Source organism: Zalophus californianus, chromosome 3, assembly GCF_009762305.2.
Source record: "Zalophus californianus isolate mZalCal1 chromosome 3, mZalCal1.pri.v2, whole genome shotgun sequence".
Lineage (NCBI taxonomy): Eukaryota > Metazoa > Chordata > Mammalia > Carnivora > Otariidae > Zalophus > Zalophus californianus.
Window position 1 is genome coordinate 43,204,336 of NC_045597.1, and position 23,434 is coordinate 43,227,769.

Consider the following 23,434-nt stretch of genomic DNA (forward strand, 5'->3'; position numbering starts at 1 on the left):
TAGAGCAGTGGAGCACAAAATTGGAACTTTTAGAAGTCTGCTCCACTGAGGGATGTCACTCCAGTGGCTAAGCAGGGGGTGGAACCCTCGCTGGGACAGTGGGGTCTCAAGACCCTTGGGGTCACAGAAAGACCGGGGGTGCCTGAGTGTGGCAGAGCTCCCAGGTATTGGAGCAGGGAAGCCAGCTCCAAAGATGGAGCCGAGGAGTGGGCTCTCAGCTCGGGGTTGCCATAAGCCATGATCTGTGGCACAGTCGGGCCACTACCCTTTGAGCAGGGACCCAACAAGTTGCAGATCCAAGGAGATTCCTCTTCCTCCCCTGGGAGTAGCAGCACGAGAGCCTGCTGCAGGAATCTGCTGGGTTTGGAGACTCTAAACAGGGTCATGTACCAGAGATAGAAATGCTCAGTCACAGGCCAGATGAGCATGGTGTGTGGCTGGAGACCAGGGAAACAGGAGTGATTGAGTGCTTTTCTCTGAGGGCTCACTGAGGAGTGGGGCCCCAAGTTCTTGGCTCCTCTGGAACCAGAGATTGGGAGGCCACCATTTGCACTCTCGTCCTCCAAAGCTATATGGAAAGCTTTCAGGGAACAAAAGCTACCAAGAGCAAACCTAAGCAGATTACTTAGCCTGGCCCCTGACAAGGGCGGTACAATTCCGCCTCAGGCAGACATTTGAGAATCACTGCAATAGGCCCTTCCCCAAGATCAGCAAGAACATCCAGCCAAGACCAAGTTTACCGATCAATGAGAATGACAAAACCCCAGTGCTAGGAGAATACAGCACATAGAATTCATGGCTTTTCCCTGAGCATTCTTTAGTCTTTCAAAGATAATTTTAATTTTTTTTCTTTTTCTATTTTTTAGTTGAATTTTTCTTCATTCCTTTTCCAACGAACATCCTATCAATTCCTTTTCAAAAATTTTTTAATTTTCATTTTTAGTCATATTCTATCCCTTCCCTGTATTTAGCCTATTTTTTGGGTGTGTGTATATATGTGTGTGTATGTTTTTCTTTCTTTAAAATTTTGGGATATAGTTTCTTCTAACAGACCAAAATATACCCTAAATCTAGTGTAGGATGTTGTCCTATTCTCTTTTTAATGTTTTTCATTCTTTTTTTTAAACCAACTTATCAATTCCTTTTTAAAAAATCTTTAATTTTCATCTTTACAGTCATATTCCATCTCTTCATTGTATTTACCCTTATTTTTGTATATATATAAGTTTCTCTTTCTTTAAAATTTTGGGAGGCACTTTATTCTAACAGACCAAAATACACCCAAAATCTAGTGTATGGCTCTGTTCGATTCACCAGCCTGATCATATCCTTCCCCCACCCTTTCTTTTCCCCCAGTTTTGGGTCTCTTCTGACTTGTTTAGTGTATATTTTTCTGAGGTCATTGTTACCCTTTTAGCATTTTGTTCTCTCATTCACCTATTCTCCTCTGGACAAAATGACAAGAAGGAAAAACTCAGCTCAAAAAAGAACAAGAGGCAGTACTGACTGCCAGGGACCTAATCAATACAGACATTAGTAAGATGTCACAACTAGAGTTCAGAATGATGATTATGAAGATACTAGCTGGGCTTGACAAAAGCATAGAAGATACTAGAGAATCCCTTTCTGGAGAAATAAAAGAACTAAAATCTAACCAAGTGGAAATCAAAAAGGCTATTAATGAGGTGCAATAAAAAATGGGAGGCTCTAACTGCTAGGATAAATGAGGCAGAAGAGAGAATTAGTGATATAGAAGACCAAATGATGGAGAATAAAAAAGCTGAGAAAAAGAGAGAAACAACTACTGGATCATGAAAGGAGATTTGAGAAATAAGTGATACCATAAGACAAAACAACATTAGAGTAATTGGGATCCCAGGAGAGGAAGAAAGAGAGGCAGAAGGTATATTGGAGCAAATTATAGCAGAGAACTTCCCTAATTTGGGGAAGGAAACAGGTATCAAAATCCAGGAGGCACAGAGAACCCCCCTCAAAATCAATAAAAATGGTCAACACCCCAACATCTAATGGTCAAACTCACCAGTCTCAGAGACAAAGAGAAAATCCTGAAAAGAGCTCGGGACAAGAGGTCTGTAACCTACAATTGTAGAAACACTAGATTGGCAGCAGACCTATCCACAGAGACCTGGCAGGCCAGAAAGGACTGGCAGGATATATTCAGAGCACTAAATGAGAAAAATATTCAGCCAAGAATCCTATATATCCAGCTAGGCTGTCATTGAAAATAGGAGATAAAAAGCTTCCAAGACAAACAAAAACTAAAATAATTTGCAAACACCAAACCAGCCCTACAAGAAATATTGAAAGAGGTCCTCTAAGCAAAGAGAGAGCCTAAAAGCAACCTAGACTGGAAAGGAACACAGACAATATACAGTAACAGTCACCTTACAGGGAATACAATGGCACTAAATTCATATCTTTCAATAGTTACCCTGAATGTAAATGGGCTAAATACCCCAATCAAAAGACACAGGGTATCAGATTGGATTAAAAACAAGATCCATCAATATGCTGCCAGCAACAGACTCATTTTAGATCCAAAGACACCTCCAGATTGAAAGTGAGGGGGTGAAAACCCATTTACCATGCTAATGGACATCAAAAGAAAGCTGGGGTGGTAATCCTTATATCGGACAAATTAGATTTTAAACCAAAGACTATAATAAGAGATGAGGAAGGACACTATATCCTACTTAAAGGGTCTATTCAACATGAAGATCTAACAGTTGTAAATATCTAAGCCCCTAACATGGGAGCAGCCAATTATTTAAGCCAATTAATAATAAACTCAAAGAAACACATTGACAACAATACAATAATAGTAGGGGACTTTAACACCCCCCTCACTGCAATGGACAGATCATCTAAGCAAAAATCAACAAGGAAATAAAGACTTTAAATGACACACTGGAACAGATGGACTTCACAAATATATTCAGAACATTCCATCCCAAAGCAACAGAATACACATTCTTCTCCAGTGCCCATGGAACATTCCCCAGAATAGATCACATCCTGTGTCACAAATCAGGTCTCAACCAGTATCAAAAGATTGGGATCATTCCCTGCATATTTTCAGACCACAATGCTTTGAAACTAGAACTCAATCACAAGAGGAAAGTTGGAAAGAACTCAAATACATGGAGGCTAAAGAGCATCCTACTAAAGAATGAATGGTCAACCAGGAAATTAAAGAAGAATTAAAAAAAATTCATGGAAACAAATGAAAACACAACTGTTCGAAATCTTTGGGATGCAGTAAAGGCAGTCCTAAGAGGAAAGTACATGGCAATATAAGACATTCTCAAGAAACAAGAAAGGTCTCAAATACACAACCTAACCCTACACCTAAAGGAGCTGGAGAAAGAACAGCAAATCAAGCCTAAACCCAGCAGAAGAGAAATAATAAAGATCAGAGCAGAAATCAATGAAATAGTAACCAAAAGAACAGCAGAACAGATCAACAAAACTAAGAGCTTGTTCTTTGAAAGAATTAACAAGATTGATAAACCCCTGGACAGACTTATCAAAAAGAAAAGAGAAATGACCCAAATAAATAAAATCATGAATGAAAGAGAGATCACAACCATACGAAAGAAATACAAACAATTATAAGAACATATGGCCAAATATATGCCAGCAAATGAGATAATCTGGAAGAAATGGATGCATTCCTAGAGATGTATCAACTACCAAAACTGAATTAGAAAGAAATAGAAAACCTGAACAGACCCATAACCACTAAGGAAATTGAAGCAGTAATCAAAAATCTCCCAACAAACAAGAGCCCAGGGCCAGATGGCGTCCCAGGGTATTCTATCAAACATTTAAAGAAGAATTAATACCTTTTCTTCTGAAACTGTTTCAAAAAATATAAATGGAAGGAAAACTTCTAAATTCATTTATGAGGCCACCATTACCTTGATCCCAAAACCAAAGACCCCATCAAAAAGGAGAACTACAGACCAATATCCCTGATGAACATGGATGCAAAAATTCTCACCAAAATACTAGCCAATAGGATCCAACAGTACATTAAAAGGATTATTCACCATGACCAAGTGGGATTTATTCCTGTGCTGCAAGTTTGGTTCAACATCAGCATATCAATGTGATACAATATGTTAATATAAGAATGAACAAGAATCATATGATACTCTCAATCGATGCAGAAAAAACATTTGACAAAGTACAGCATCCTTTCTTGATTAAAACTCTTCAGAGTGTAGGGATAGAGGGTACATACCTCAATATCATAAAAGCCATCTATGAAAAACCCACAGCAAATATCATTCTCAATGGGGAAAAGTTGAGAGCTTTTTCCCTAAGGTCAGGAACACGCAGGGATGTCCACTATCACCACTGCTATTCAACATAGTACTAGAATTCCTAGCCACAACAATCAGACAACAGAAAGAAATAAAAGGCATCCGAATCGGCAAAGAAGAAGTTAAACTCTCAGATTGGTGGTTGCCAGGAGCAGGGCTTGGGGGGCCAAATGGATGAAGGTGATCAAAAGGTACAAACTCAGTTTTAGAAATAAATAAGACACGGGGCTGTAATATATAGCATGGTGACTATAATTAATAATACTCTATTGCATATTTTAAAGTTTCTAAATGATTAGATCTTAAAATTTCACATCACAATAAAAAATTGTAACTATGTATGGTGACAGTTATCAGACTTAAAGTCACATTCTTTATATATGAATGCATAATGGCAGATAAATTACAATTTGAAGTTATTATGCCACCTTTTGTATTTCATTGGAATACAGAATGAAAATGACTTAGGCAAGCAATGATTTACTCTAAATTATAATACGTATAACTATTAAAATTAGACCCATAAGGTTAAAAGAGAAATCAGAATGGCTAAATGTTACCATATCTGCTATAATATTTCCACAGAAGAATTAAACAGTAACTTTAAGACTTAAATATTCAGTGTCTTTTTTATTTTACTTTGATTTGGAAAGTCCAACATGTGAGAGAAGAGGCATTTGGTTGAATGAAATTCTATATAGGTGCATGTCAAGTTTTGACGTCTCAAACTGAAAATATCTTAAAACTGCTGGCTTGTCAGAAAGAAAAGAGCTACATTGAAAATTTCTAACACATCTGACTGTTAGAAATCTAATTTTTTACTTTTGACAAAATATTTTGTGAGAAAACAAACTCATCAAAGACAATTTATGGTGTCCCACTGTATAGAATATTGATATAAACATGCACCATATTTTAGTATCTTTTAATTTGCAGAGCTTTAAATTGCTTTTCCAAGTTGACAATACTACAGTCATTTTTTAGAGACAATGGTCCATTTAAAAAAGAACTCAATTATTCAGTGTTACTGTACTTTATGCAATATATGTGAAATGTCCTATGTAGAAAATTGCATTATTAGCAGAAGAGCAAATTTAGTTCAAAACAAATAGATCCAATTTGAATTATCAAACCATATAAATCTATATCTACATACAAATGACTTAGGCTTTCTATGAATTTTATTATATTTTTTTAAAGATTTTATTTGAGAGGGGCACCTGGGTGGCTCAGTCGTTAAGTATCTGCCTTTGGCTCAGGTCGTGATTCCAGGGTCCTGGGATCGAGCCCCACATCAGGCTCTGTGCTCAGTGGGAAGCCTGCTTCTCCCTTTCCCACTCCCCCTGCTTGTGTTCCCTCTCACTGTCTTTCTCTGTCAAAAAAACTTAAGATTTTATTTGAGAGAGGAAGACAGAGTACACGCATGCACACATGAATGGTGGGGAGGGGCAGAGGGCCAAAGAGAATCTCAAGCTGACTTCACCCTGAGCACAGAGCCTGATGTGGGGCTCCCTGAGATCATGAGCTGAGCTGAAATCAGGAGTTGGATGTTCAACAGAATGAGCCACCCAGGCACCCCTGAATTTTAATATTCTAAATGTAAATTTTAATATTCCAAACTCTAAGATTTTTAGTCTGTATGGTATGTTTTCTTTTGGAAACAGTTGAAAGGAAAGGGGAATGGATATATATGATCAACAAACAAGTTTCAACTATTCTAACATGCTTCTTGGCAAAGTTTCTGGAATTTTCGTGTTGGATACTTATCTATAATCCTCTTAATGTGGAACCAATATGCACTTACTAAAATACTGACAGAGAAAATACACAATTAGAATACAAGACTATCATCAAGGACCTGGTGATCTCCTATGATGACTAAAACAGCAAATAACTACAAGTGAAATATAATAAAACATCCACAAGGCAGGTAAAATATCCTCAGAAGATTCATCATCTGGGTCGTATACTTCTGAATGTTTGGTAGCAACTGAAATACCCCCAAGCCAGTCATCTCTGCCATTTCTAGTTCAGGTACATTTTGTTGTGTTAAATGACCCCAAATACCCATCACTGCTACTGTCCACGTGGACTTAGATTGCAGGAACTCATCATTAGAAATCCTGGCTTACTACTTAATATAAATTAAGTAATTCCAGCATCCAAATGATGCTGGAATTTAAAGTCAGATGAAAAAAGGAACATCCACTTATTTAATAAACATTTAATACATTTTATAATATTTACTCACATGGAAGTGAAGAGTCACTGTAAACCTTAGCTACAGCATTGTCCATAGTATTTTTAATCAAAACAAAACATTAGTTCCTAGAACTCTATAATGATAGTTTTGAATGTTTTAAATCCATGGAAGACAGCTAAAGTGTAGGAGACAGAAAATGGGGAAAAAATCTGAACTATTTTGTGACAATAAAATGATTGTAGAAAAACAAAGAATGCAATTTTTCGTTCATGAATAAATGGAAAGAAACGGATCATTTGGAAGAAATGTAAGGGAACACTGTAAGTGTGGTGATGTTTTGTGTTCAGTGTACAGAGCACTCGTTAGAATTGATGAGGCCTGGCCTTTCTAAGCATTCAGCATCACAATGAGAACAGTGCTGTTAGCTTTTAAAAAGAAGATGAAGTTGTAGAATTTAGGTGTTGATAGTAAACTTCCCCTTAACAAATATCGAACAAAACATTTGCTTACAAGGCATACAAAACTACCCCTCAGACTGTCCACATAAATTTACCAGTTACATCTCTTTGGGCTCTTAAATTTTTAACTTTTGTTTTTGTACTTTTAAATCAGGTGATTTACCTTAATTCTTGACAGTACTTGAATTGACAAGATGTCCGATGTCTGAAAAAAAAAAAATGTTCCTTTATTTGTGTTACTGCTTTTTCTAGTTAAGTATAAAAGAATATAGAATCCTTCAGCTCTAGTGATTGACAGATTTGTTAAGGTGTGTGTTGCAGTGTGTGGAAGAGGGATTATCGCTTGTTTCTACAAAGGTAAGCATGTCATTTAACTAGGTGAGTAAACAGGGAGATTTTATAGGAGTTACCCGAATTGTCCAACTTTAGTAGGTAAAAAATTCCAGCTGAGAAACAACAAAGCCTATGGATCCATCATGAAGACAGCTGAAAAGAATGAACTGGCCATACCACCCTTCAGTTGGGTAGCTGCATGAAGAAATACATGTTGCTACATTGTAGCATTCAGAGAGGAAAAGCTTCATTTAATTCTTATAGAGAATAACAATTTTTGTTGTATGTTTTCACTTTCTAACTTTCTTTTAGAACATGAAGTCCTTCAGGTACAAAAATGAAAGGACACTGAATCAAAAAATTAAGGAGCATGAACAATTAAATCTATCAGTGAGGTGTTATAAACTGCTTTATATGGGAATAAAGGGAATCGTATGGGCTTTCAAATTCCTTCAGAGTCAAAAATTGCTACTTAGGTCTCAGTTCTGAGTTATTGGGGCAATAATGCATATGTCTTTTACTTAATGAATATAGGAATGAGTATTTTCTATAACCTTATTCAGTGCTGAAAGAATTACATAGAGGAAACAGAAATATCTTATATTTTTAAAGCTGGACACTGACCAAAGATTTTTTATTTTTTATCTTGTGCAAGTATTTGTAAATTATCAAACAAATGTGTTCATTTTAAATTCTGTAATAAAATAATAGTCTTTATAGGAGACATAATTATCCAGGGACATTGTAAAACAGTACTGTTTTTAATATTTTATATGGTATATAACAAAAACTTGAACATATTCCATGAAAAAAAATGGTCTGTTTTTCATATGTATGAATCCATAAGCTGAAGGAAAATAAAAGCTTGTTTTGTATTGATGTTCTTTACTCTCTTTTTTGACACCATTACATTCCGCTCAGTTCTAAGTACATTATTCTGTGGAGGATTAATTTTATATGTCTGGGTCAATAGAAAGCCTTCTGGTTCAAATGTTTATTTCACAGTTACTTTATTGAAGACAGGCACTGTTTTCTGTGATGCCCATACCAGGGGAAACTGGAAAGAGTACTAGAAAAAAAAAAAAAAAGACATTGCCAAGTTTAAAGTGGCTAGTTCCTAAACTAATGATTATACAGTTAATCATATTAATGCATTGTCACTATTCTAGGGATTAATAGCACTGTTTTAGTTTAGAAGAGAGTTTAGTATAATTCTTTATAATTCTTGGCATTAAAATAAGTGCTGGCTGGTGAAAACCAGTAACTCACTAAAAAAATAATTCTTACATTTGGGTTCTGTTACAACCTGTTCTGTTACTCACAATACTTGTGAGTCTCTAAAAGAATTGCCTTATATTCCAGTTTCTCCACTATCACAGGAAAAAGCATATAACATATGCTTAATGTCTATTTGTTTAATTAACTAGAATATTAGACAATAGGAAGTTAAAAATTCAAAGTTCTGCTTTTTAAAATGATTGTATAAGTTACAATATTAATATCTGATAAAACAGGCAATATATAATGAAAGATAGAAGAAAATTGAATTTTTATTGCTTTCTTTTAAAGAAATTATTTATCAGAGTCCACCATGAGAACATTAAAATAAAATGCTAAAAAGATGCTTACTTATTGCACATGGGATAATCTGTCATTTGGATAAGATTTCTTATCATTCATAACTCTGTTCACTTCCAAACTAAGTAACACAAAATATGTGCATTTGCCAAAAAACTCATTACTAAATCTTCTGCCATTTCTAGAATGCTTTTAAAAAACAAAACATACATCACCTCTATCATTTTCCTCGATGACAGGTAATCACATTAATCCATGATTTTTTATACTTTACCCATTCATTGTTTTACTCATGGGTTAATGAAACTCATATGCACTGTAAACTTTTAGATACATGAATATATCAGCATTTTTCATTTAAAAAAACCTTTATTATTTTAGTATCTAACAAACACAGATGAAAAATCTAAGTTAAATATATCTTTCACACACACAAATTTATTTGCTTCTCCATCTTTACAGAACCTTGTAATTATAGTATTAGATTTTTCTCAATTCAATTCATGGATTTTACTTTTCAAGATTTACTTAGGAAGACTGCGATAGATATTGCAATAGAGGAGACAAATTCAATAAAAGATAACAGATGGGTTGCTAGAGGGGAGGTGGTGGGGGAAAGGAATAATTGGGTGATGGGCATTAGGGAGGGCAACTTGATGTAATGAACACTGGGTGTTATATGCAACTGATGAATCACTCAATTCTACCACTGAAACTAATAATATACTATATGTTAACTAACCAGAAATTACATTTAAAAAAATAAAAAATTAATGTTAGATAATGAGAAAAAAAGAGAACAGATTAAAGGGATTCTATATAATCCATGTTAAAATCCAAATTTTGTATAATTTTAAAATAAATTTTAATATAGTAAAAAATATTTGACACTTTATACATAAGAATATAAAATTATTTTCCTACATATAAACTTAAAAATTGAAATTTCAGTGGTTTTCTAAATGCTATTCAAGGGGACCAGCTATGTCAGTATAATCAGGGCAGTTTTTAAAAAAATGTAATTCCTGGGGGTGACTGGGTGGCTCAGTCAGTTAAGCGTCTGCCTTCAGCTCATGATCCCAGGTTCCTCGGATCAAACGCCTCATAGGGCTCCCTGCTCAGCGGGGAGTCTAATTCTTCCTCGCCCTCTGCCTCTCCTCCTCTTGTACTCTCAGATAAAATCTTTTAAAAAAATGTAATTCCTGAACTGCACCTGTGATTTAGTATACTGAGGTAGATCAGGGATTCTACAAATTTTAATGATTAAGTGTTTTGATTCCAAATCAGATTTAAAAATTGTACTATTTTGTGACTTCTTTCAAATTAAAATGCTATATAACTTTAAAATGTTTTGTTAAATTTGTCCATGTTTGCATTTGCATACATTGTTATTGTTCAACTTATCTTAAAGCAATTTGTGATTATAACAGATTTTTTTCAAAATTAGCAATGATTTTGTTAAATTTTCCTAGAAAGTGTCTGGGCTCTCATGTAGATAGGAATAAGAATGCCTCTGGAACAGTATACATTAAAGGACTCCTGTGAGGAAAGCCATGTGGGTCATAGGGGAGACAGGTGGGCTCTAGGCCCAGGCACGAAGCCAACCAAGCCAGAGACCCTCCTTCCAGTGAGCCAGGGGTGGGAAGGGGTGGGGGCGCCTGGTGCCATGCCCCTGTTCCACATTGGGAATGGCTTCACCCTGGCCTTCTTCCCCTACTTCATCACCCACAAGTGCAGCAGTCTGTCTGAGTACAACACCTGAAATCACCCACATCTTCCTGCAGCCATGCAAGATGCTGTTCTGGACACTCTTTTTCCCACCCGGGAAGGTGGCATCTATTTCATTGGGGAGTTCACGAAGCCAGAGTGGATGTGACAGACCTGAGAGACCTAAACCTTGTCATGTCCTGGAATGCAGGCATTGGGTACCACAAGATCATGGTTGTTGCCCTGAGCCGGACCACCCCTGAGCTCATTTTGTCCCACTGAAATCCCCTCTGGGCTGGAGCCCCAGGCTTTTGAGTTTGACTGACGTATATCCAGATGAGCAACGATTCCAACATCAGTCTGGTCCATTACATCATTGCATCTGCCCAGATCTGGATGATAACACGTTACGACCTAGGCCACGGTTTTCAGCCAGCAGTACTCCTACTGATATTCCTTAGCATCTACAAGGCTTTTGTCATGGAGACCTTCATCCACATCTGTTCCCTGGGCAGGACAGCACTGCTGTCCAGAGCTGTGATGACAGGACTGCTGGCCCTCAGCACCCTGGCTCTCTGTGGTACTGCTGTCAACATGCACTCCTCGGTGTCATGTACCAGACACTCACATACCGTCTCCCGGCTTCCACGTTTCAGTGAAGTAAACAGTATTTGTAAAGTTAAAGAAAAAAAAAAAAAAAAAAAAGAATCCTGTGAGATTGTACTACCTGTGAAAATATTTCAATGCCAATAGTCTTTGTTTACTAAATTATAAAAATAAACGTATTATTTCTTCATACACCTACTTTTACATACACACCATGGGCCTACTTGGGCTCTCTCTGTGTTTTCTATCTGAAAGGAAAAAAAAAGCTGCTAAGGAATGGGCTATCTGCTGGACTCAGTTGAATAGGCCAATATACTCTGTCTAGATGTCATCATCTTTGTGACTTTTAAAGCAAATTCATAAATTACCGAATAAAACAATTTGAGATAAGTGTGCCTATAAGGGATTAGAGGGAAATAAGAGTTACTGTCACAGTTACTTTGGCTGCATATTATAATGGGGCAAACCTCTTGAAATCAACTGGTGGGGGTTAGAATCAAGCAATCTGCTTTTGTTAACTGAGGAAAACTGTAATGTGGATCTTAATAATTTCCTTAAGAAAATTAAGTGAGGCTTACATGTGAAAACATACAAATATTATCCAGGATGGGAGGCCCTGGCATTTAACCATTATTATCATGTCATACAGGCAACCTGTTGTGTTGTAATGGAGACAAAACCTATTCCAAGAGGAAATGCATATTGTAGCTCAGGATGAATGTTCCTGGTATTATGTGCTTGTTTGCTGGACCTCATCAGTGTCAGCTTTAGGGTAGAATATGCTTTAACATTTTGTGACCATTGCTATATCATCAGTGAGGAGAACTTAGAATTATGTTTCCATACATTTATCAAATAATGCCAAACAGTAATATTTGGTTAATGAATATTTAACGATCTAATGCCGGTGGCAATAATTTGACATTGCACTTCTCATCATGCACAAAGATGCTATGCTTTAAAAAAATGTTTCTTGAATTATAATGTATTTAATACAGATATATTTAGAATTTATGGTTTCCCCTTCACAAAAAAAGGCAGATTGCTGTATATTTGGACATTTGATTTTTACATTTTTATATTATTTTTATTTTTGTTTTATTTTTTATTTACCTATTTATTATAACTCAATGTGCTCCAAGTATTTGTTAAATAGCTCTAGTTGAAATAAACATTTTTTATATTTCTAAAAAATGTTTTTTTAATTCATAATTAAGGTCAGAATGGATCTAATTACAATATTCCACAATTAGAAATAATTATTTGAGAGTGAATACTTCAGCTTTGAATCAAATGTGAGATTTGACTCATTCTCTATTCTAACAATACCATACTTCTCTGTATCTCAGTGGGAACAAGTAAGATATTCAACTTTGTATGTTATCAGAGAAACTCCAAATTAATTCTTTAGGCCACTGCCATTGAGAAAATATTAAAATGTGAAATAAAGGTTATTACTGTGACAAAGAGGAGCTCTGAACATTGATAGCCATTTGGGTTTAATATTGTTAAATGAGGCCACATTACCGCTATAACAGTTGGCTGTCTAATAAGCTGGAATATCTCATCAGGAATATTATAACAAGATGTGCTCTGAAGAGTCTGTTGGAAAACAATCACTTGATATAGCTCATTTAAGGTTCAGTACCATCACTCTCATTTGCCTCTTCTATAGTCTATTTCTGCAAGGTTAGCAATGAGAATGACGCATCACACCATTATCAGTCTCTGGGACCCTGACTCCATCAGGGTTTTGATTAGTCCCCGAAGAAGGTATGTTTAACTGAAAGATATCATGATTATCAACAAAAGGAAGCAGGATGGCAAATGAAGTTGGGAGAAATTGCTCAAATACAGAATGGAAATGCAAAACCTATTAATTCAGTGACATTTCAGAGTCTGTTAAGCACTGGCCATCAAAGCACTGAGTATGTTGTATTTATGGATCCAGTGTCCAGTCTCAAGGCTTTTGTGAATCTAAAACTATCTTTTGGATATATCACTATTTTTTAAAATACAGAGGCACATAAAAATGTACCATTTAGTTTTATATATATATTTATATATATGTATATATATACACATTTTTATTTACCATTTAATGTAGAGTAACCAATAGTGATTAAAGTTTTCCCTTTAAATTTGGAGATCAGGTCTTTTTCAGAATAAAAATATATTCATTGTAAAACATGCTTTTTATGTAAAATTCTGCATGCAGGACAACTCTGAGTCATTTTTAGAATGTTTCAGATTACAGATTTCTGTGCAATATTAGGAAAAAATATAAAAATCTCAATATCAGTTATGACACTGCCATAGATTTTGTAAAAAGAAACTTTTCATTGAAAAGTTATATGTAAATTCAGTGACTCATAGTATACTATTTAGTATTTATATTCCATTACCTCTTCCACATTACTTTACATAAAATCCTGCATATTATAGTAGTGTGCAAATTAAGTTTCCAGAAATCTAATATATAGTGTATTTCTACTTTCAAGGATGAACAAAACCTATGCATTAAAAATACATGCTATTCCACTGAAATTTTAAGAAGTTTTTCTCTTTTGGTGTGTTTTATCATTCCCAAAAGTGCAGTGAAGATGTTTGGTTTGAGATTAATAACATCTCTTGCATTTTCAAGACTGCTTTAAAACTTCCTAGTGTGCAGTCCTCATATTTTGTTGATATATCCCTGGAAGAATGCCAGTTCTTCATAAATGAACCAAATTAATCATTTCTGACTCACTGAATCTGACATGAAACTCTTCAGCAATATTTGAGTGCCTACTATGTGCCATTTATATTTAACATCAGAAATTCCAGATATGGAGAAATACAAACAACCCTTTGTTCTGATGGAGCTTGCTGCTCTTAGAAAAGACAATGAGTGATCAAAATACCACACTAATGAAATGGTGATTGCAGACTGAGAAAAACAGTGAGAAAAAGCAAAAATAGATGAGGATGTATTACAAAACTTTTAAAAAGCTTCTGAGGGAGTGATGCTTGAGCTGATATCTAAAGAACAAATGGCATTTAACTAGGTGAAGTGTCAGTGGGCAATGTGCAATGGGAAGCATCACAGAGGGAAAAATAGGATGAAAATCCTGTGATGTGAGGAAGCATGGTACACTTGAGCTACTTAAAGAAGTCTGCATCCTGGCAGCAGAGGAAATGGAGAGTGAAGTTCTACACAACTTTCAAAAAGTATGGTTATTAAGCTAAAATGAGAAATGAGAGGACTCTAGAGCAGAACTTGCAATCACATGTTTGAGGGTGTAGTTTTTTTTTTCCTCATAAAACTGAAGAGATGTGAGCATATCTGAAGGTCAATAGGACAATGGGGAGAGACTGACGGAATGCATAAGACAGACAAATATGATTGTTAAGATAAATTTTTCAGGAAGAAGGTAAAGAATAGAATCCAAAGAGCAAATGGAGGGCACGACTTTTGAAAGAAATAGGATTGATTTCTTCTTCCATAGCTGCAGAGGGGAGCCTGGTGGATTCATGGCTACAGTCCTTTCATGACAGCGGGCACCAAGCCTAATGGCTTGAGGTCCTGGCTCACTCGTCCTGGGGTGACAGGAGTCTAGCCTGTGAGATCTCTGCTCACCTGGACTGAGGGTTGCTAAACAAAGAAACTGCTGTTTTAGGACCTGATTGGATATTTTCTATAGAGATAAATGTTTTCATTCCCACAAATATTAACTCTCTCCAATTCCTAATTATGTCTTAATTAAGGACATTAAGAGTTAATAAGATGCTACAGTAAGATACTCTATATTTCAACCAGAAAGTATGTATTTGTAAAAATGGCCATTCCCCTTTGAACTAAACATTTTAGTCACATCTTTTCTTTCTTCCTGGAGTTATTAAATATCTGAGGTAATGACCAGGGCTGCTTCTATGGCAGGTTTGATTTATGCTAAGGTACTAAAATTTATGTTCCTTCAGGGAATGTCACTGAAATATAGTGTTGTTCGAAATGTATATGTAAAAATAGGTTATATATATTTTTTGTTAAAAGTTCGAGGTGTAATTGGAGATTAGAATTAAGAATGACACAAACATTATTAAGAACTATTTAAATTACAGCACAGCAATTAATATTTTCAAAATCAAAGTTTAGTAATTGTGGATGGTGATAATATCGATCATTAATAGTGATGTAAAATTCATAATAAAATTCAAAGTCTATTTGTTTCTAAAGTGAAAAGGCTTTAATTTTCAATTAAATGTTATATCAAAAAATGTTATTTTCTCTTTTAAGCTTTGTCAGTATAATATAGGAGTTATTTCATTTCTCCATTATACAAACATCCTTATACAGACTGCCAGTTTTTATAGGAGCCAAAAATACAACTTTTATGCATTTTTTCAATATATTTAAAAAACTTTATTGGAGAGTATAAAATTTCGAGCAACCCTAAAACAAAGACTTTAATTCTTACCAGGATTTGTGATTAGGATGTATATTTAAGATCAGTTAAATAATTTCTTAAAAATTTTACTTATTTTTTTGACAGAGAGAAACACAGCAAGAGAGGGAATGCAAGCAGGGAAGTGGGAGAGGGAGAAGCAGGCTTCCCACCAAGAAGGGAGCCCAATGTGAGGCTCAATACCAGAAACCCGGCATCATGGCCTGAGCTGCAGGCAGATGCTTAATGACTGAGCCACCCAGGCACCCCCAGTTAAAGGTTTTTAAAGTAACATTTTAAATTACATTTACACTTTAACTATTTCCTCTAGAATTAGCTGATCCCCTGAAGTCTATCGTCTCACAGATTGGCCTCCTCTAATATTCCACTGAAACAAGTCATTGTCCAATACTTAGACAATTGATCCTAGTCAACTGCAAAACTTGAATCCCAGGTCTTCAATCACATCGTGGAGGGGCTGATACTTCCCCAGTAATGACTGCTGATGGGGTGAATCTTCCACTGGCTTACTATATCCTACAGCCGTCCAGAACTGTTTGTATTTCAGGCCCTCCATCATGCTAAAGGAAGGCTGAGGGCTACCACCTACCAAAATAACTAAGGCTGTCAAAGAATTATGTTATAGCATACCAATTCATGATCATACAAAGGTAGGGACAAGTGCTCCCCTAAACACGTAGCTTAAAAGCTCCTCTGGGTGCCTGGGTGGCTCAGTTGGTTAAACATCTGCCTTTGGCTCAGGTCATGATCTCAGGCTCCTGGAATCAAGCCCCGAGTCAGGTTCCCTTCTCAGCAGAGTGTCTGACCCTCCCCACCCTTGCTCCTGTGCTCTCTCTACAAATCAGTCAATTTCCTCAACTTCTTCTACACAAGACTACTACTTTCAAGGCTACTACTTTCAAGACCACGAGACATAGCTGACCTTCCTAATACTAGAAACAAACACAGCAAGGTAGACAAAAGGAATAAACAAACATATCCCAAATGAAAGAACAGGACAAAATAACACCAAAAGAGCAAATGAAATGGAGATAAGCAATATACCTGAAAAATAATTCAAAGTAATGATCATATAGATACTCACTGGACTTGAGAAAAGAGTGGAGGTTCTCAGTGAGAACTTCAACAAAGGGGTAGAAAATATAAAGGGAACCAGTCAGAGATGAAGAACTCAGTAACAAATAAAAAATACACAGAGGGAATCCACAGCAGATTAGAGGATTCAGGAGAATGGATCAAAAGCTACCAAGCTGAACAGCAAAAAGAAAAAAGAATAAAAAATGAGAATAAGTTAAAGAAACTTGACAACATTATCAAGTGTAATAACATTCACATTATACGGATCCCAGAAAGGGTAGAAAGAGAGAAGGTGACAGAAAACTTATTTGAAGAAATAATATCTGAAAATTTCCCTAGTCTGGGGAAGGAAACAGACATTCAGATCCAGAATGCACAGGCTCTTAACAAGATTAACCAAAAGAGGCCCACACCAAGACAATCATTAAAATGGCAGAAAGGAGTGATAAAGAGGGAATTTTAAAAGCAATAGGAGAAAAGAGAACAGTTACATAACAAGGGAAATCCCATAAGGCTATCAGCGGATTTTTCAACAGAAATTTTGCAGGCTAGATGGGAGTGGTGTGGCATGATATATTTAAAATGCTAAAAAGAAAGAAACAAACAAAAACCTATAACTAAGAACACTCTACCTGGCAATGTTATCATTGAGAACAGAAGAGAGTTTCCCAAACCAAAGTGAAAGGAGTTCATCACCACTAAACCAGCCTCACACGAAACACTGAAGAAATTTTCATTTTTTAAAAAAGATTTACTTGGGGGGTGAGATTTATTTGAGAAGGAGAGGGAGAGAAACTCAAGTGACTCCCCACTCAGCGTGGAGACTGATGTGGTGCTTGATCTCACGACCCTGAGATCATGACCTGAGCTGAAATCAAGTTGGATGCTTAACTGACTGAGCCACCCAGGTACCCCTGAAGGAATTCTTCAAGTAGAAAGAGAAGGCAATATCTAGAGGTAAAAAAATTATGAGTGGAAAAAATTTCACAGGTAAATGCAAACATATAATAAAGGTAGTAGTTTAATCACTTATAAAACCACTCTGAGGGTTAAAATACAAAAGTACTAAAATTAAATATATCTACATAAATCAATTAAGGGATACAGAAAATAAAAGGGTATAAAATATGACATAATATACATAAAATATAAAGGAAGGATTAAAATTTAGTGCTTTAGAAGATGTTCAAACTTAAGCAACCATTGACCTAATATAGACTGCTCTACATATAAGATGTTATATATGAACAAGACAGTAACCATAAATAAAAAATCTATAACAGATGCACAACAAATAAAGAGAAGAGAAAGGGATTCAAGCACAACATTATGGAAAGCCATCAAACCACAAGGAAAGAGACCAAGAGATGAAACTAATAACTACAGAAAGAACCAGAACACAAGTGACTAAGTGGAAATAACATACCTGTCAAAAATTACTTTAAATGAAAATGGACTAAGTGCTCCAATCAAAAGACAAGAAGTTCCAGTTCAAGATGTAAAGACAGGAAGACTATGAACTTACCTCCTCCATGGAGCACACCAAATTATACCTATTAATAGAACAATTCCTCCTGAAGAATGGAGGGATGACTGAACAGCTACTGAACAAAGAATGACAAGAGAACAGCAAGAGACACAGAGAAATGGTAACAAAGGGAACCCCTACCCCAGTTATTATGAAAGACAGTGAGGAGGGATAGTACTAAGGGATCAGGAACATATCCCTCTGTCCTTGGCCACAGAAAAAAGCCATAGTTTAAAAGAGCAACTAGCATATAAAATAGACAGCACTAGGACTCTGCCAAGTGGCTGAGGGGCTGCAGGAAAGCTCTCCAGGTCAGAGGGAATGGAGAATACCAGAGCAAGATCTGGACACCATAATGGGCAAGTCCAGTTATCTCAGTGGACTTGCAATTTAAGTGAGCTGAGTGTCCACAAACCCTAGTCACACTGGGGCATGAAAGAAGCAGCCAGGGCTTAAAAGTGCTGAGGAGCTATGGGAAAACCCTTTCCTCTTCTACCTTAAAAGCACAGACTGAGCAGGGTCTGGCTTATAGGCTTACAGTAAACTTGGGACCTCAGTGAGCCGAGTGTCCACAAGCCCACACCAGCTGCCCTGTGGTACTGGAGCACAAAAAACAAGCCATGGTTTTGTGCATGTTTTTATTTTTTTATTTATTTTTTAAAAAATATTTTAATATTTAAAAATATTTATTTTTTAATTTTTATTAATTAAAAATAGAATATATCAGAATTGAGAATATAATAATTGAAATAAAATCACACTAGAGAGAATCAACAGATTAGAGGTAAAGAAGACTGTATTACAGATCTGGAAGACAGGTTTATGGAAAACACACAAGCTGAAAAGCAAAAAGGAAAAAGAATTTTTAGAAAAAGTAGATTAAGATATCACTTGGACAATAACAAGCAAAGAAACTTTCACATTATAGGGGCCCCAGAAGAAGAGAGAAAAAGGTGTAGAAAATTTACTTTAAGAATAAATGAAAACTTCCTTAACCTGGGGAGGGAAATAGCATCCAAGTCCAAGAAGCACAGAGTGTTCCAAACAAGTTGAAACCAAGGAGGTCCACATCATAGCACATAACAATTAAATGTCAAAAGTTAAAGATAAAGAGGATATTAAAGGCAGCAAGAGAAACAAAAAGTTACACACAAGGGAAAACCTATAAGGCTCTCAGCTCATTTTTCAGATTTCAGAAACTCTGTAGGCTAGAAGAAAGTGGCAGGATATATTCCACATGCTAAAAGGAAAAGACCTAAACCAAGAAAACTCTGCTCACAAGGTTTTCACTCAAATTTGAATCAGACCTAAAGAGTTTCCCAAACAGAGCATAGAGTTTATCACCACTAAACTAGCCTTAAAAGAAATATTAAAGGGACTTCTTTAAGTGGAAGAGAAATGGCCATAATTAGACATAAGAAAATTATGAATAAAAAGATGTATATGTGCTGCCGAAGCGAGCACAAATAAAAAGATGTAAAATATGACAATACATAAAATGTAGAAAATGGAGTAAAAAGGGAAGAGAAGGGGAAAAATATTTTTTTTTAAGAATATTTGAACTTAAATCGTCATCCAATTAATATGGACTGCTCTTTACCTAGGATATTATATATGAACTTCATGTAACCAAAAACAAAACCTATGATAGATAAATAATAAAAAGAAAGACAAACACTATAGATATTCATTGATCATAAATAGAGCAAGAGAAAAAAGGAACAAAGAACTACAAAAACAACCAGAAAACAAATTTTAGAAGTGACTATAAGTACATACCTATCAATAATTACTTTGAATGTAAATGGGCTAAATGTAAACTAGCTCCAATCAAAAGACAAAGGATGATGAAATGTATAAAAAAAGACCTGTCTATATGCTGCCTACAAGAAACTAACCTCAGATCTAAAGACACATAAAATGGAAGTGAAGGAATGGAAAAACATTCACCATGCAAACAAAAAAAGGAGGGGGGTAAAAAGTATAGTAGCGCTATACTTAAATAAGACAAAATAGACTTCAAAGCAAAGACTGCACCAAGAGATAAAGAAAAGCACTGGGCGCCTGGGTGGCTCAGTCGTTGAGCGTCTGCCTTCAGCTCGGGTCATGATTCCAGGTCCTGGGATCGAGGCCCGCATCGGGCTCCCTGCTCGGCGGGAAGCCTGCTTCTCCCTCTCCCACTCCCACTGCTTGTGTTCCCTCTCTCGCTGTGTCTCTCTCTGTCAAATAAATAAATAAAATCTTTAAAAAAAAGAAAAGAAAAGCATTATGGGGTGCCTGGGTGGCTCAGTCGTTAAGTGTCTGCCTTTGGCTCAGGTCATGATCCCAGGGTCCTTGGATTGAGCCCCTCATTGGGCTCCCTTCTCCGTGGGAAGCCTGCTTCACCCTCTCCCACTCCCCCTGCTTGTGTTCCTTCTCTCACTGTGTTTCTCTGTAAAATAAATTAAAAATATTAAAAAAAAGAAGAGCATTACATAATGATAAAGGGATCAATCCAAGAGATATAACAATATTATAATTATCTACCAAACAATGGAGCACCTAAATACATAAAGCAAATATTAATAGTCAAATAGAGAAATTGATGTGATGTTAATGCAGTAATAGTAGGGGATTTTTAACACTGCACTTATATCAATTGATACATCATCCAGACATAAAATGGGTAAAAATGTCTTTGACACATTTGACCAGATGGACAGAATAGATATATACAGAACATTCCATCCCCAAAAACTAGAACACACATTCTTTCCAAGTGCACATGGACCATTCCCCAGAATACAGCACATATTAGGCCATAAAACAAGCTCTAATAATCTAAGAAGACTGAAATCATACCCTGCATCTTTTCCAAACACAGTGGTATGAAACTGGAGCTAAGTCACAAGAAGACTGGAAAAAACAAACACATGAACATTAAACATGATAAACAAATGGGTTAATAGGGCAATCAAAGCAGAAATTAAAAAATACATGGAGACAAATGAAAATGAAAACACAATGATCCAAAATCTTTGTGATTTGTTTCTTGAAGTAGGACTGTATTATTATATATTTCCCTCTTAGAACTGAGTTCACCATAGTCCTACTGTATTGAAAGCAGTTGTAAGGTAGGACTGTAGTGAAAGCAGTTCTAAGAGGGAAATATATAACAATACAGTCCTACCTCAAGAAACAAATCAAATAAACAATCTAACCTTATACCTGAAGGAAATAGCAAAAAAACAAAGCCCAAAGTGAGTAGAAGAAAGGATATAAAGATCAGAGCAGAAATAAATGACAGAGACTAAAAACCACCACCACCACCAAAAATCAATGAAACCAAGAGCTGGTTCTTTAAGATAAACAAAAATTGACAAACTCTTAGCCAGACTCATTAAGAAAAAAAGAGAAAGGACCCAAATCGAGCCAGAAATAAGAAGTAACAACTGAAACCTCATAAATACAAAGGATTGTAAAAGAATACTATGAAAAATTATATGCCAACAAATTGTACAACCTACAAGAAATGGATAAATTCCTAGAAATATACAATCTTCCAAAACTGAATCAGGAAGAAATAGAAAATCTGAATATATCAATTACAAGTAATGAAATTGAATTTAACAAACAAACAACAACAACAACAAAGAAAAAACTACCAAAAACAAAGTCCAGATAAAGGACCAGGTAGATTCAGAGGTGAATTCTACCATATTTAAAGAAGAGTTAATACCTAATCTCCTCAAACTATTCCAAAAACTAGGAGAAAGGAAAGCTTCTAAATACATTCTATAACCAGTATTCTGATACCAAAACCAGACAACACCCCTTACACATACACAAAGGCCAATATCCCTGATGAACATAGATACAAAAATCCTCCATAAAATATTAGCAAACCATAAACAATACATTAAAAAAGATCATTCACCACATTCAAGTTGGATTTATTCCTGGGAGGCAAGGATGGTTCAATACTGGCAATCAATCAAGGTCATATACCACATCAACAAAACAAAGGATAAAAATAATATTATCTCAATAGATTCACAAAAGTACTTGAGAAGATTCAACATCCATTCATGGTAAAAATGCTCAACAACAAAAAAATGCTCAATAACAGGGAACATACCTCAACAAAATGAAGGCCATATATGAAAAACCCACTACTAAGATCATACTCAGTGGTGAAAAACTGAGAGCTTTCCTTCTGAGGTCAGGAACAGAACAAGGATGTCCACTCTCACTTTTATTCAACATAGTACTAGAAGTTCTAGCCACAGCAATCAGACAAGAAAAAAATGAAGCATCCAAATTGGAAAGAAGTCAAACTGTCACTGTTTGCAGACAACACGATAGCATATATAAACTCCTAAAGATTCCACCAAAAAACTATTAGAAGTAATAAACAAGTTCAGTAAAGTGGCAGGATACAAAATGGATACTCAGAAATTGGTAGTGCTTCTATATACTAACATCCGAGTTGCAGAAAGAGAAATTAGAAATACCATACCATTTACAATTGCACCAAAAAGAATATCTAGGAAAAGGAGCACCTGGGTGGCTCAGTCGGTTAAATGTTTGCCTTCAGCTCGGGGCATGATCTCAGGGTCCTGGGATTGAGTCCCATGTCAGGCTCCCTGCTCAGTGGGGAGTCTGCTTCTCCCTCTGCCTCTCCCGCTTTGCATGCCCTCTTTCTCTCAAATAAAAATCTTAAAAAAAAATACCTAGGAATAAACTTCAACACTGATAAAAGAAATTGAAAACAAAACAAATGGAAAGATATTCCATCCTCATGGATTGGAATAATTAATATCATTAAAATGTCCATACTATATAAAGCAATCTACAGATTCAATACAATCCCTGTCAAAATGCCAACAGTGTTATTTACAAAACTTGAATAATACTAAAATTTGTAAGGAACCACAAAAGACCCTAAATAGCCAAAGAAATCCTGAGAAAGAAGAACAAAGCTGGAGGTATCAAAATTTCAGATTTCAAGATACACTAAAAAGTGATAGGAATCAAAACTGTAAGGTACTGGTACAAAAATAGACACAGATCAATGGAACAGGATAGAGACCCCAGAAATAAACCCACATTTATATGGTCAGTTAATCTGTGACAAAGGAGACAAAAAATAATGGGGAAAAGTGTCTTTT

General features: G+C 35.8%; 1 pseudogene; it reads left to right on the forward strand.

Moving 5' to 3' along the window:
• The first annotated feature begins 10,587 nt into the window (after positions 1-10,587).
• Positions 10,588-23,434, forward strand: part of LOC113920463 — a 78,857-nt pseudogene continuing 66,010 nt past the window's right edge.